The sequence below is a fragment of the Echiichthys vipera genome, assembly GCF_963691815.1.
Source record: "Echiichthys vipera genome assembly, chromosome: 11".
NCBI lineage: Eukaryota > Metazoa > Chordata > Actinopteri > Perciformes > Trachinidae > Echiichthys > Echiichthys vipera.
The window spans coordinates 25,572,714-25,588,734 of NC_139836.1; the positions used below are offsets into that span (position 1 = coordinate 25,572,714).

At 44.5% G+C, this 16,021-nt stretch overlaps 1 protein-coding gene across 1 annotated transcript in view; it reads right to left on the reverse strand.

The window, feature by feature from the left end:
* The window catches only part of meis1b (Meis homeobox 1 b), an 82,816-nt gene that overhangs the window by 25,302 nt on the left and 41,493 nt on the right, over window positions 1–16,021 (reverse strand). The window lies entirely within an intron of this gene.

The following is a 16,021-nucleotide window of genomic DNA, read 5'->3' on the forward strand; positions in this document are numbered from 1 at the left end:
TTGCTTTCATCCTTATTGCAGCCGGTACAATAACATGACTTTGTTTAGTTTGCCACTTTGTCGTATTCTTTTTGCAATTGATTTGCACGTATTGTAAGAAACGTAAAGTACGGAAAGCGTTCTAAGTTTCGTCCTTTTGAGCACCAGCTTATAACAAGAGCGGGAGTTTCCTCAAGTCATGTAATCGAATATTCAGTCTTTCAAACCTTAGATATTAAAATATCTGCCAGTGAGAGGGTGGAACAATGTTACATTACTGTGGATCTCTTTTCACACCGAGGATTAAACTTATATCTGTATACTGTCTTAACTTCACCTAATAGGAATTTGTTCTATGAGCGCTAATAACATATATTACTTTACCTTACTCTAAACAATTTGACACATGAAATACAACCAAAAGTGAATTTGAGCCCCGTTTAAATACAAACTACCGACTGCAGCCCCTCGTGGAGGAGCCAGCTGAGAACAGTAAAAAGTCGAGCCACCTGTTTAAATATATAGAATGAATAAATTGGATAAATGTGAACTCTGGGTGTGTGTTGATTTATATTAGGGGGGGGGGGGGGGGTGTCACAGTTGCACGGGGCCTTGTTCGTGAAGGACAATGTGCTGTTCATGACCGAGACAAGACATGGACTGTGCTGAACACCACAGGCAGGCCATAAAAGAGGAGGAGAGGAGGGAGGAGCAGGAGAGTGGGGGAGAGAATAGATTGTTGAAGGGGATAGCTGCACTAACTGGAAGTGGAAACTACGCATATACCAAAATGCTATGTATATATTTAGGAAAGAGAGAAGTGATACATAAGAGGATCCTTATAAAGATCACTGAAGGGTCCGTTCTGCAGTGTTTTCATTTTGCATACTCCACATTCTCTGATGATGACAATGAATGGCAGAAGAAAACTTATTTTAGGTCACTTTTACTTCATCGAAACGAGGCCAGGAGCTCCACTTAAGATACTTACGCTGTAGCAGTAGCTACACGCAGACATTTTAAATGTAATACCATCAAAAACTCCCCTACTCCTTATTTTCTAACTAAAAAACAGGGGGAATGGCTGTGCCGTGCCAACACAAAGTCATTTTTCAGTGATTAGAAATGTATTTATTTGAATGAAAGGATCAGGCCACCCTGACACAACCCTGACATTATTAATCTGTGTTATGGTGACCGATGAAAGGCGCCACCCATATGGCTACTGTATAATATATCTAGTCTTTCTAAGAAGAACATACATACTTGATAGTCAATCAGACATGCAAAATCAGTGGCGCCAGAGTATTCTTTTTTTTTTTTATGACAGTTTTTTCCAGCACAATGAACAGGATTGTGTTTAATGCTGAGACAACCCAGCGGAGAGAGTCGAGGGTGTTTTTTTTCCCAGCCTTCCCTTGTCCATGTGATTGGTTGTGGGGAATGGGAACACAAGGAGGCTAATTTCATGCGCTAAGTTATAATTGCATTGTCGCCTCTGGCCAAATTTGTGTCCACTCCTACAGCCACTTTTGTGCGTCTTTATGTGTGTGTGTTTGTGTGTGCATACATGCATGTGAACAGTCCGTCCATTGATATTGTGTGTGTGTGTGTGTGTGCGTTTGTGCGTGTGTGTGTGTGTGTGTGTGTGTGCGCACACAAGTATCTCCCATACTGTAGAGTGATCAGATCATTTCAGATTTAAAATAACTACAAATCTGGGGCGCCGTTCGTCTGGCTGCGTGTTTAAAAAAGTGAGAAAACGTTATTCTTCAGGCTTCAGGCTTGCGTCATCTGATGCTTCGACGCATTCAGCACTTGATATATAGACGCCACACAAACTCACTGCGGACATATTGAAGCTAATCATGTGAAAAATTTGTTTTTTTTTAAATCTTCCCTCTCAACAAAGCTGATTGAACATGAAAAGACCAATGTGTCCATTCTACGTGTCGTAAATCAGGGGAAGCAGGAGTGTCTGCCTCGTGATATTGGGGGCTGCGGCCACGCCAGGGGACATAGTACAGTACAAATACACCCTGTTTCAATACTTCCCTCCCTCTGGCCTACCACCACACGCACACACACACACAGTCACAGACACAGACAATCTCAGCAGCAGCACTGTGAGAAATACGCACTTGGTTGCATGAGTGAAAAGTATACTTTTGAGGTGCTTGTATTGGTAATATGATTAATAGTTACAGAGATAACTGCCCAGCAGCGTATAAAAGTGTTTTGTTCATTCCACCTGCATCAGCTACAATATAGTAATGCTGCTTAAACATGAGTACAAGTACCTTTTGCTAAGAAGACAACTTTTACTAAGGTAAAAATGTGAAGACTTCCACTTTGGAGGATTTGAAAATGTAATCCACCACTGCACTCTGCCCCTAACACATTCTCCTACATGTGCCACATGAGTTTTCACAAAATACTAAATAACACACACTGGAAGAGTTACCAGGGAGAGATGGCCTGAAAGCTGATACACGAAAACTGTTTTTGGCCCTCCTTCTTTTCCTAAACTGCTAAATTAGCCCCTATCTGTCAAAACACCATGATTTAGTTTTGCGCTCAGCAACAAGTCGCCCAGTTTTAATATTGTCTGTGAGTGATTTTGGTGTTCTAACGGCCTTTGGCAGAAGTTCAGCAAGCTGAGAGAGTGAGAGAGACGTTCAGTGAGTAGAGCAATAACATGTTCTTTAAAAGAGCAGATGGAAAGTTTCTGCGCATCCTTCCCTCCCTTCCCTCCGCCTATCTTAATGATATGTCTTCTCCAAATATACAACTCCTTTCATGAGAATTTCCACCCTGCTCACCGCTCTCTGCTGGGCTCTAAGCATGTGGGTGCCAGGAGGGGTGTGTGTTTTCGCTTCTCTCATCTGTGTGTCTTATCAATCAGAGTGTGCGTGTGACTGTGCGTGTCTGTTGTGTTGCGTGTGTCCGTATGAGTCAAGATTTTTCTTGTGTGTGTGTTTACGTGTGCGATTTTTCTTATCTGAGCCACAGAGCTTGCTCGGCCTACAAGTTCAGCTGTGTGTGTGTGTGTGCGTGTGCGTGTGCGTGTGCGTGTGCGTGTGCGTGCGTGTGTGTGTGTGTGTGTTGCGTGCAGATGTGTGTGGGGGGCTGAGTAACAGAGCATCAGTAACATCCCCTCCTTGTCTGACCGTCTTCCTCTCTGACCCCCTCCGACAAGAACAAGAGAGGGATAGAGAGAGACGGAGAGAAGGAACGAGGGGAAGAGAGAAGGAGGAGGCAGAGGAGGAGACATGGCAATGGTTATCTGGAGCCTCGGGGGTTTAACAAAGAGATAACAGCGTACATATTCTGCGAGACCCCTCTTTACTCCCCCTGCCCCGTGTCTATCCCAGGAGAAAACTATTCTGGGCAGGGCAGTAGAAAAATGTCATAATTTATAATAAAGCGTCATCAGCTTTAGATGAATAAGAGCGTGATCACACTATCCTTTTGGCCGCGGCCAAAACCGGTTTTTCAGCTAAAGTCTAGTACCTTTAAGTAGTGTGAGCGCACCCGCTCCGCGCTCAACTGGGGCCAGCTGGGCCGCCACGGCCCGCTTGAAATAGGTGGGCTTTAGCCGAGCCGTTTGCACATGTACGAGCACGAGCGTGCGCACGTGCACGCGCACGAGCACGAGCCCTACGGCAGTAGCGTTATGTCCGCCTGTTCGGACATGTAAATAGAAGGACGGACCATGCGCGGACATTAAAAACAACAACAACAATGGTGGTGAAAGGTTCACGTTGGTGTGATGCGGAGGTGGAGTGTTTACTGCAGATTTGGTCGGATGAAAATATTCAAAAACAGTCGACAAGACGCACAAAAACTCAGAGGTCTATGGAAAGATTTGTAAACAAAGCCACACACGCGATCAATGCGTGTGACGTGTTACGGCTTGAAGGCGTATGGACAGCAAGAAGCATTGGCCGAGGCCCTGGTAGTGTGAGTACAAACGGGGCTGGGGCGCGGGGGGGAGAGGGAGGGGGGACAAGTACCCTAAAGTCCGGGTCTCGGTCCGGGAGGATAGTGTGAGCGCGCCCTAAGGCTCTGTAGAAAACTGCTGAATTAATACTTTTCATTGAATCTCATTTTGTGTGGACTTACAGAAGTAATATTACATTACAAAAAATACATATTGCAATCGTGTTTATGTTTAAAGCAGGAATACATTCTTTGTAAACAGGTCAGGAGTCACAGGAGGCATAGGACACTGTTACTGACTATTATCTGATACACACTTCGCAGCTTAACTATCCTCAACTTTTAGCTTGGTTTTCATAGACACTGCATGGAAGCCCGCTGCTGGCCATAACCCTGAAGCTAGAACGGCTCACGATATGAGAGCAGCTACAGTATTTGCTCTGCTGGATCCTCAGGGTCTCTTTGATAGGACACATGGCTGTTGTTGTGTAGAGCTGACCTTTGACCTTTACAGGAGGAACCGTCCAAACGATATCTTACCCTCGTCTGCGGGAGCCATAACCCACCAAAACATTCACTGACATGGAATAGTACTAACTTCCTAAAGGTCGTGGCTTCCTTATTGTTATTTTTGTGACTTGTAAATTGTATAAAAGCCTCACCTTAGTCTCTTAGGAACAATAACAGGGAGATGGAAAAGAAAGAGAGAGTCTGAGTCACTCTTTTGTCAGGGATGCTGCACTTCACCACGAGGAGAGGGTTATTTCAGAAATGTCTTTTATCTTCCTGCTCTTCTCCCTTCTCTTCATCTCGCCTCCTCAGCAATTCTCTCCCTCTCTCCCTCTCTCTCTCTCTCTCTCTCTCTCTCTCTCTCTCTCCACTTTTACTTTTTACTTTTAATTTTGCTGTGGCTCAAAAATAAGGTAACCATCCTTGAAAAAAGGACTCTGAATATGGTAGTAAAATTCAACCTTTACATATTTTGGCATACATATACTGCATTTTAAATGATAGCCTGCATTTACCTACATCTCTACCGTAATGTGTGTGATTCCATTGTTTTAAACCAATTCACTGCATCCACAGTCCTCTCAGTCTTCAGCCATTAACGTTATGGTGTTATCGTTGCATATATTTCTATTTAAAGCCGCGCTTCCCGAGCCTCTTTGCATCCCATTAAAAAAGCTTGACACGCCACATTAGCTTTATAAAACTGCAACCATGAAACAGGATGGAGGGAGGAATAAGAGAGAGGAAAATCATATGTTGTCACAGCCATGTGACGTGCCACAAAAAGAGGCCATGACGCTGCACAATCTGTGGATAACAGACGTGGGTCAATGGTATTTCCAGAAAGCTTTCTTTACCAGCAGATGGTTGGGGTTTGCCACGAGGCGCAAGAATGACAGAAAATGCTCTGAATCATAGTAAACAACATGCTAATGTGCATCTATTTTCTTTGGTGTACTTTCCTGTTATCAGTGAGATACTTTAACGTTTTTGTTGTGGGGTTTTTTTCCGCAAAAGAAGGTTACCGCAATAACATCATGCATGTTTACTGACTGCCAGTTGAGGTAAAAGTGAAAAGCCTTGACTTGGCCAGGTCTGTTCCCCTCACTGTTCCCAGGTCAAATCACCGTGGAAACCGAGCTGCCCATCAGGAATGCCTGACGGCTAATCCGGGGGCCTTTTTGGCTAGAAGGGCATCAGAGTATCATACCAAACTGTCTTACACACACACACACAAGTACACACACACACACACTTTACTGGAATTGTAGCCTTTCTGCTGCCAGACATGTATGAGATTACCTTAAATATTTGGGGAGGCAAGCACATTGTTATGCTAACAACAAATGCCCAGAACCCTGTGCACAAGCAGACTTTAAAACAAGCGGTCCAAACTGTACGCCTGTTATATCTCATAGAACAAGCTTCCAATTTTCCTAAATTTCTTGCTCATTCAGTGGAAGTTTCATCCATTGTGTGTGTGTGTGTGTGTGTGTGTGTGTGCGCGTGCGTCTGTGCGCGTGTGTGTGTGTGTGTGCGTCTGTGTGTGTGTGTGTGTGTGTGTGTGCGTGCTCACACTGCGCTGTGAGAGCTACGGTATTTCAAATTCCTTTCTGTGTAGGTGGCATCGACTGACATCCCTTTGACTTCATTAGGGAGCAGGGACCCAGCAACAAAGCCTGCTCTGAGAGAAAGGGGGGATTAAAGAAAAAATAAAAGAGAGTGAGAGTGAACAAAACAACAACAGAAAAAAACAAAGCACCCCTAACCTAATTTCCTCTGATTCGGGCTGCTCCGATGCAAAATAACAAAACAGAGCAAAAACAGATCTTCAGAAAGACTCAAAATGAACCAACTACAGGACGAGAGTTTCGGAGTGTGCAAAATAAACGCCCCCTGTCTTAGTGCTGTAAAGCTGCAAAAAGCAGAAACCACCTCTTTTATGGCGTCGGACTATGGTAAACCAACCAAAAGCTTGTACCATGAATAATTCATAATACTTTTGTTTTGTTTTATTAGAAAACCCGATATATGCACCAGAAATGGCAAAAAGAAAGAAACCCCCTTTCAAACTGTTTTTGTCATCCAATCTCTCCATCTCTTCTGAAGATAAAGAAATTGGAGGGGGGAAAAAACAGATGTTCTTGGGCTTTTTATTCATTAATGAGCATTTTTCCTCTCAAAAAACAGCTTTTGTTGATTTAGGGAAATCTCTCAGCGCTCTTGCCTATGGGAACGAGATAAATCTAGTTAGCTGGTGAGGCAAAGGGTGAAAAGTATGTCATTAAAGCTCTAGTACAAAGTGGATTAGACAATGTACAGCATTACCATCTTCTTCACTGATAATTGATGATTAGCATCATGCACCGCTCTTCTAAAAAAACTCTAAGGGCACGTAACGAAATGCAGTGCAGCCACCACTGTAGCTATTCCTGCTGTGCTGCAGGGTGTGAACAATGATCTGTGTGCTTTACAGCTGGGTGGGTCTCTAGTCTGTATGTATACTGAAGCTTATAGCATGTATGCACATGACCGAAGTCTCAAGTCTTAACAAAGTGCTGCATTGTTGTGTTCAACCTAGAATGTAAAGGGTGAGGTCTGTTGATACTGGAGGAAAGCATCTCATGTGCTGTTTGTGTGGTGTCTGTACTTCACTAAGAGGGAGGGCGTGCTTCATTAGTCCTCCCCATTCCAGCTCAGGGGAGGCTAAATTTATTAAGGGGGCCGGATGTTGTACAACACCTGCTGCTGTGCTTCCCTCTGTGCAATAAAGGGAAGGGGGTGCAACATGCTAGCTAGTGCTAGTGGTAAGCGCTGCTCGTTGGACTGAGGCTGATGAGCTGGGGCTAATTCAGGGGGTGATTATGTAGTTTGCTGGACCACTAAACCTCTTTAAGCCCGTAATTACTGCCTATTTGAGCGAGGGGAGGCACTCCAAAGCAATCGGTACTTGCACCAAGCGGGGCAGTGAACGGCAGCCACAGCTGGAGGTGGGCTGCCTCAGGGCTGCCTGGGATGGAGGGGGTGTGTAAATGGGGAGTAGGAGGGGATCCACAAAGCCTCATCCCAGTCAGGTACCACAGAAAGCTGAGAGAAAGCAGCGGGATGCCCCTCGAAGCAACAGCATGCTAGCTCCAAGCTACAGTGCTTGGAGCTAGCTTTCTAGCAGTGATCTCTAAGCTTAAAAACAAATGTTCACTCGTTACACACGGCTACAATACACAGAGCTCGTTACGTGGAGCGGGGAAACAAAGTGCTATTAGGAGAGAGGTCAGAGCAACAAAACAAAAACTATTAAATAAACGACTATGCTTCCTACGCTCTCCTGACTGAACTGAACTGAACTAAGCGAGGGGGGGGGGGTCTGGGTTGGATATGTCATTGTGATGAGAAACTAAAGGGCTTTTTTTAGACTCACAAGAGGGAATCAGATTGTCAGATTGCACCTCGGCCATGTGGGAATCCATTTCATTTCACCTGACTTTCAAGGAAATTTGACTTTACGTAATGCAACTGAAATCTGATCCCTCAGAGGAAGCAATTTGGGGACCACAGAACATTCTAATAACCCCGGCGATATTATTATGTTATTATCATAATTACCCTTTTGCCCCAGACGTTTTAATTAGAAACTCACCGTTGGCCCCTAGGGGGGTGAAACGAACCTGGGTTGGGGGGAATGCTGAAACTAGGTAAGGGTACTTCACAATTGCTCCCTTATGCTCTTTGGAGCGGCAACTATAAAAGGCAAGGAGGACGCAGCCAATGCCGTTGAAAGATTAAGCTTTCTCTCTCTACCTCCTCTGTCTTTCTCTGACATCTCTGTCATTCAAAGTACAGCTACTACCCTCCCTCCTTCCTGTATCTCCCTATCTTTCTCACCCGTTTCCACCCCCTCCGTCCCTCTGTTCTATATTTAGCATTTTGTTTAACTATCTCATGCTGCCTCCTTTTTCTCCCCTCTTTTCTCCCACCTCCACTTAACTCCTCTCTTTAACGTTAGCTCTCATCTTTTCCTTCTATTTTAATATCCTCGCCTCTCTTGTCTTGCGGCCAATTGCATCCCTCCATCTCCTTCTCCTGCTTTCTCTCGCTCCCTCCTCGACATGAGAAGCGGAGGGCCTTCTCCATCAGTGCACCACTTTTACAAATCAATGACTTAATCTGTCGTAACAAACAAGTGAGCAGCACCCTCAGCCCTGTTCACTTCCCCCCCGCCATCGCTAACACTACAACAGCACGCCTCAGAGAGACTTAAAGGAGAGAGGGGAAGAAAGCTGACAAATATGCAATGTGAAATATGTACTGCAGAGAGAGCGTTAGAAGACAGAGGGGAACACAAATGTTTAAAAGAAGCGGATGAGAAGTATGAAGAAGGCAGGGTAGTGAAATGTGAGAAAAATTGAAGTGTGTGTGCGTTGGCGTAGGTTTTCCCACCACATCTCCCCTCTCAGCTCTGCCCGACTCCTCTACCATGAGTTATTGCCTGTCTGCATTCACCACCTGGTTCACTAGCTATGATTTCTCTCACTCTGCTGGACACACAAACGCACACATCCTGACACACAAACATACACAGCACAGACAAACATGCATACTCGTGTGTGTGTGTGTATGTGTGTCAGATGCACTTACATTGCCATGCACACACACCCGCTCCACAGGGGCACCTTGGGTCAGCCTGCCAATTGTAAACACACTGCCAGCCTATGGCCATATACCCTCCATACAACCTGTCTTTAGTGCAACATGAGACTTACAGTGTTTTATGCAGAAAACTTAAATCATAACATTATGAGACAAGCAGGTGTAAAACGATGAGTTATGGATAGATATCACAAGATATCTCATCTATAAATCATAGCTCTTTCCCAATGCCTTTGAAACAGCGCAAGTGCACCAATATTGCTATGATATCATGGTTCAAGGCCATTAAAATGTAAGGCAGCTGTTACATTATAGGAAAATTGAGTGAGAGGGAGTCATGGAAGAAAAGAGGAACAGGAGAGAGAAGTCAGAGAGGGAGAAGGCATGCATAAAAGATACCCTTATGGTTTTTCAGAAAGAAGTGTTTTGTCTAAGACGGAGACGGAGACAGAGTGTAGGGGAAAGAGAGAGGGTTCACGCATGGGAGAGAGTACAAGTGGGAGGAACTGAATTGATAAATTAGTTCAGCCAACGCGCAAACTGATTACCACGACGACAAAGCCACAGGATCCATCAGGCACACACATGGAATGAGAGACAAAGACGCGTACACACTCATACACGGCGGAAACAAAAGAGATATGAAGCTGACACATACAAATAATAGCACAACTGCATATGCAATCGCGCACGTGTACACGCACACAAACACACACACACACACACACACACACGCACACACACCAAACGTATCTAGGGCAGGCTGCTGCAGTTGCTGTAAGTAAAAGGTATTGAGCTGCTGACTCCAGCCAGAAAAAGATCCCACAATCCTCTGGATCACCAAACACAGCCTAATGGATAATGGCTAACAGCTAGCGCTAATGTGATTTCACACTTAGCAGATTTAATATATCACTGGCTGAACAAAATCATGCTACGCACAGAAGCCATGCTAAACTCTGTGTCTTGAAAGGTGGTGAATATTTTTACGGCCAAAGTTTTAAACAAAAAAAAGGGAGGTATCTTGGAGGTAATGTATTCTCTTGCGGTGAGTACGAGAGGCTAACGTGCTAGCATTGCTAATCTCTAAGAGTTGGATAGAATCATTCCAAAGCAACCACAGACTTATGACAATATTTTTCCCTGACTCTTCCACACGTCAACTTGCCACTCACTCTCCAATAAATACCACAGTGATGGTGGGGAACTCCACACCCCACCCAGGCACTGACATCACTGCTGTCGACCCGTGCAAACGTGTGTGTGTGTGTGTGCGTGTGTGTGTACGTGCGTGCGTGTGTGTGTGTGTTTGCATCTGAGTGTGTGTGAAGAGGGCCTCTTCTTTGGATTTGGAAATCATCGTAAACTGATTAGTGGGTACCAAACCAAGAACAATTTCACACATTTGAGTTATTGGGCCTTTGTCCACTCTCAAGACAGACACATTCACGCACACACACACGTGTAACACACAGCTGATAATGAAAAATAGGACTAGTGTGAAACACAGCTTCAGCATGAAGCCATCAATCATTCAGACGTACAACAATGAAACCGCACACTGAACTGTTTCATAGTTTCCCAGCTATGAAATTATATGAGAACTGGGGGGAGGGGAGAAGGGAAGAAGAAGATGGAAATGGTGGTGACATGGTAATTGAGAAATTAAAGAGCGGGATTAAAAATGTTCTCATCTTGATGTTTAATCATTCAAACATGTAATATTTTAAAACATGTAAATCACTGGGCTAGCAATGTCTAACAACAATGTGTAAAAACAGAAACTAAAAAGGAAGCTCCTGCAGTTTAAACATGAACTAAGGATGAATGCGTGTGTGTGTATATATGTGTGTGCGTGTGCGTGTGCGTGTATTCTGGGGAACCATGTAAGATCTTGCGACTGGTGATCCCCTCCAGTGCTGATCGACCTTGAGGGTCTGTAAAGTTCTCACGTTCTCAAGGAAACACACTGCCCCGCCCCTTGACTAAGGCCAGATCAACACACACACATACACACACACACACACACACACGCATGCATGCAAGCACGAACGCACGCACACACACACTTGCTTTTGGTCTAGATCTATGGCAGACATTTTAGAAGAGTTCAAAGGTGGTATGAATTAAAAGTTAACTGCCCTTGAGGGCTTTTAAATAGGAGGGTAAAACGATACAAGAACCAGAGGAGAAAGTGGCAGAAAAGGCTGAAATAAAGGTTGAATTAAATGTAAAGGGGCTTTTTTAAAGGATCTAAACTGGACTTTATATATTCTTCTTCTGCTGTGTATATGACATTTTATTTGGACTTTTCTGTAATGGACATGTGTTCGTTAGAATAATTATTTTCTTGTAGCATGTTACCATGACATGCATTAAGGTGGGCTGGCTGGCCTAAAGTAGGGAACATAAACACCATCTGTACCAACGGCGGGGGGAACTGATTTCAAATTCTAAAAAATAAATCATGAAAGCATGTAGAGGGTTTGTTTTTCTAAACAACAATGGGCAAGGAACACCAATGTCATCAATAACGATGAAATGCCAATAATATCCGGGCATTTCTGCAAACTAATGTGTCCTTCGAACTACCAACATCTGCCATGAGTCTTTCTACCCATCTACTGTATCCCTCTATCCATCTACTCATCCATCCATCATTCCATCCATCAATCATGAAACAGATGGCCTTTCAGGAGGCCCTCTGCCCCGGCCATACCATAACCCCCTCTCCACCAACACCCCCAGAACCAACAGACATACAGACACACCTTCTGCCTCCTACACCTCCACCGCCGGTCTTATCATCTACTATCCACTCCCATGGATCACTATCTAACCTCCTAGAAAGGAGATTTCATCAACTTTAAAAACACACACAATAAGCATGCATGCTCAGGAAATGGTTGCGAAGTGTGTGAGTAGCAAGTCTGTGTGTCTGTGTGAGGGTCAGTCCACAAAGAGAAGCCCCCAAAGAGAGCTGTCTGACTTTGGTCCCTGGGGCCTGTCAAGAGGGATAATTGATGATGTTTTCATTACAAGGTGTGGGGTAATGTGGGGGTTGGGGCACAGTATGAGTGTGTGTGTGTGTGTGTGTCGTGGGGGTAGGCAGGTTGACTCAGCTGCCTCCTCTTTGACACCAACCGCTCCTGCGATTGGTACGTACAAGTCTTTGCTTCCAAATGTCCTCGTAATAGCACACACACACACAGAACACACAGTCCTAGCCACACATACACACACATTTACACAAACTAAAGCCCTCAAAGATAAATGCACACACACACACACACACACACACAGCCCAAAGCCATTTCCATTCCCAGAGATAAACTGTCTGAAACCGAATAAAAATGCTGAGAATAAGACTAACTTGTTCTCTTGTTTTTCTCCGCCGTTCTGTCTCATCACAGTGTCACGCCAGGCCTTTGGCAGAGCTGTCCGTCTGTCTGTCGTCTCTTAGGACCTCTTTGAAATCTTAATGCAGTGGCGCCTAAGATTCTGACTGCCACTTAGATTGAATTAAGACATAATCGGAGACACCAGGCCACAAAGGCCACTGTATTACTTTACAGTATTAATCTGGACATCGTGCCTTTGTTGCCCTTGATGAATTAATGAATGAAAACGTATCCTCAGCTGATTCTCTCCTTTTAAGATAGCTTCCTGATGTCTTTTCATAGCTATTAATGAGGACATTTTATTTAATTTTTTCTTCATTACAAACCTTCATTTGTGCAGTGGATAACTAATGCCTCACTTCCACAGCATGGTTAAGCTCGACTCGTTACAACTCACTTTTGGTACAGGGTCTCTTTTTGGTTTTGCACTGCGGATAGAACCCGTCTGTGTGGGCAGGACTCTCAGCTGATCACCGTAATGAGGCTGCGTGAAACTGACACGACGTCATCTTCAGTGCAACACTCGCTGGATTTTTCATAGGACAATGATGGGATGCCATTTTTTTAAATCTAGGGAGAGTGGATAGAGTCGTGTTTTGTTGAAAATTATGAGTTTGTGCAGGATTTCTTGTGCTGCGCTAGTGACAGTTCTCTCTGACCAAACAGTTGTCTGCAGCGTTTTAACCTTTCAGTATCAGCTCATCCTGCTTGGAACCTCGACTGAAGTGGTACCAAAAACAAGTACCACGTACTATCTATAATGTTTGCTAATAGAAAAACCAAAAGTTGAGTAGAGCCATGCTGTGTCGTACCTGCAACACAGCATGTCAGTTATTATTATTGTTGGCCATGTCAGACAACAATTACAGGAAGACATTAGTCATAAACATGTAGCTTTGGCATACTGTCAACTCCCTTTGTCTTCACCATAAGTGTGTCATAAGGCGCAAAAGGTAAACTGGTTGAACCAGTAGGATATCACCCTTCCAGACCTGGGTTGCCATGGCGGGTCAGGGTTGTCGTGGGTGACCAGGGTGCTGACATGTCTAGGCTCCAGCAATAAACAGCCGAAGACTAATGGCATCTGAGGCAATGGCAAACTCTGACCTCAAAAGTTTCTCCCCCCCTCCCTTCTGTTGTTCAGGCGAGGCTCTGCATATCTGGTTTTCTGTGAGCTGAGAGGTTCAGGAAGTGATAGGAGTTCTTGAGTTGGCACCACGCTGCAGTACAGATTTGCTGAATTTGCATATCAATTATACATTCTCTATTAGAGAGATACAACACATTAGGGAGTCACTCTATGAGCATCAAAAGAACACTTCACACTTCAAACTGCGTTCTTCCTCGGAAGTTGTGCTTTTTTTCAGTCAAGGCAACAATAATTTCTTACTAAAATCACACAACAAAAATGTTATGTTGTTTATCTTTGTCACATTCCTCCAACCTACAGAAAGCAATTTTCCAAACGAGCTCGGCAATAAAGTTAAGAGTCGAAGCCGAAACCATTAAGATAAGGCAAAACAAACTGCCTTTAATGATGAGTGCATCTATAAATCGATCCATTCATCCATCCATATATCACCTCCTCTCACCCCTACCCAGGGCCCACAACAGCCAGGCTCCTGCCCTCCTCTGCCAGCGCAGAAATGAATTATATTGCTTTTCACACCTGTTTCTGCTCAAAAGCCTTCTGCACACTGCTGTGTTGAGAAAAAAAAAAAAAAAAACATTTCCAAGGGGGGTAACGGCGCACCCAAAGCTCGGTTACATCTGCGTACACGAGCGGTTAAATTAGACTTTAATTGTATTAACTGGGGATTATGCCTTCCAGTTGGATTTTTTATACTCTCTCTCTCTCTGTGTGTGCATTTTACACATTTTAAGAGGAGAAAGGAGGAGGAGAAAAAAAAGCAGCTCATTGAGGGTTTGCGGGTTGCCTTCTTTTATGAGCTGTGATCACGGCTGCCCCTCGTTACACTGAGTCTGTGTACAAATAGGAGGGGAGGAGAGCCAGAATGGGAGAGTGTTAGTGATAATGTGTATGCGAGTGTGTGTCCCAGTCTGCCATGCTAGTATACTGATGCTAACACTCTGGATGCCAAACCCCCCTGCCACACACACACACACACACACACACACACACACACACACACACACACACACACACACACACACACACACACACACACACACACACACACACACACACACACACACACACACACACACACACACACACACACACACACACACACACACACACACACACACACACACACACACACACACACACATACACACACACACACACACACACACACTTCAGTTTAGCGAGGAAACAATCTAAAGGGGGATACGTGTGGTGTGTGTAGTGTGGAGAGGCGGGGGTAAATTCCATCTAATTACTCTATCACATAATTTCACAAATTGCCTTTTCATAGGGGAGTGGAGAGCAGAGCACAGGGCGCGTTGGGGATTTGAGGCCTGAGCTTTCATTTACTACTCATTTCTTGTTAAATTAAACAAGAAAATACCATTTGTGATGAGGGAGGAGCGGGTGAGTCAGGGGTAGGTGGATTCCAACTGCACAATAGGAGGAATGAAGGAAACAGAGATTGGGTATTTCTTCATCTGAATGCTTGTCTCTTCGGTTGTAGCACGAAGCAACAAGGTAGCTCAGCCAGTTATGCAATCGGTTTAGAAATGATTCCACTACTTAAATCATTTTGTGAAGCATGTTCTCATCAGTGTCAAACACATCCTCATTGACGTTAAGCAGATACAGTATAAAGGTGGGTTTGCCTCATCACATGTCCCATTTAGTTAGTCACTGAAACCAAATGATACAACAAATGTTGAATTAGGAATGTCACTAGAAAACAAAGATCTAAATGCAATGGGGACACAAGTGGAAAAGCCCTCCACTGCCCTTTATTTTGGTTCCCCACCAAGTCTACAGCTGCGAGTCAAGTTGGCAGCGAGCTGCGTGATCCGGGTATCGGTGACAGGTGGTTAACGCTAATGTTTTGTAGTCGCTCCAAGTCCGAGCAGCCAAGTTCTTCCAATGATCTTGTCCCACAAGTGCTGTCGACAACATGAGCTCATTGGGCGTGTTGGAGAGAACTCAGCGAGCTGCGACTGCCGTCATCATCACAAATTCAATGCCGCTGCTCTATCTGTCACTGGACCCATCACACAACAGATGGAAGCAGATTCACATTTTCTTTCCCTGATACTTCTTGGTATTAGATTGTCACCCTTCACAGGGGAATATTCATTATACCCAAAGCACTGTGGCAAATACCAGCAATTTAGCAATATTAAGCAACTCTTTCTATGGCACTCTCTACTTTCAAATCTTCCCCTTTTTACTGCTGGAACAAGACATTGGAAATTAGCATCCTTGATGGATAAGTGAGACCCAAAACAACAGTAATGAAAACAGCCTTATAAATGCCACCTACCACCTACCCCGCTGGTGCACTGGCAGCCTCAGTTTGCCACCCACCTTACCCTTCCGCATCGGTACAATGAGAACTCCC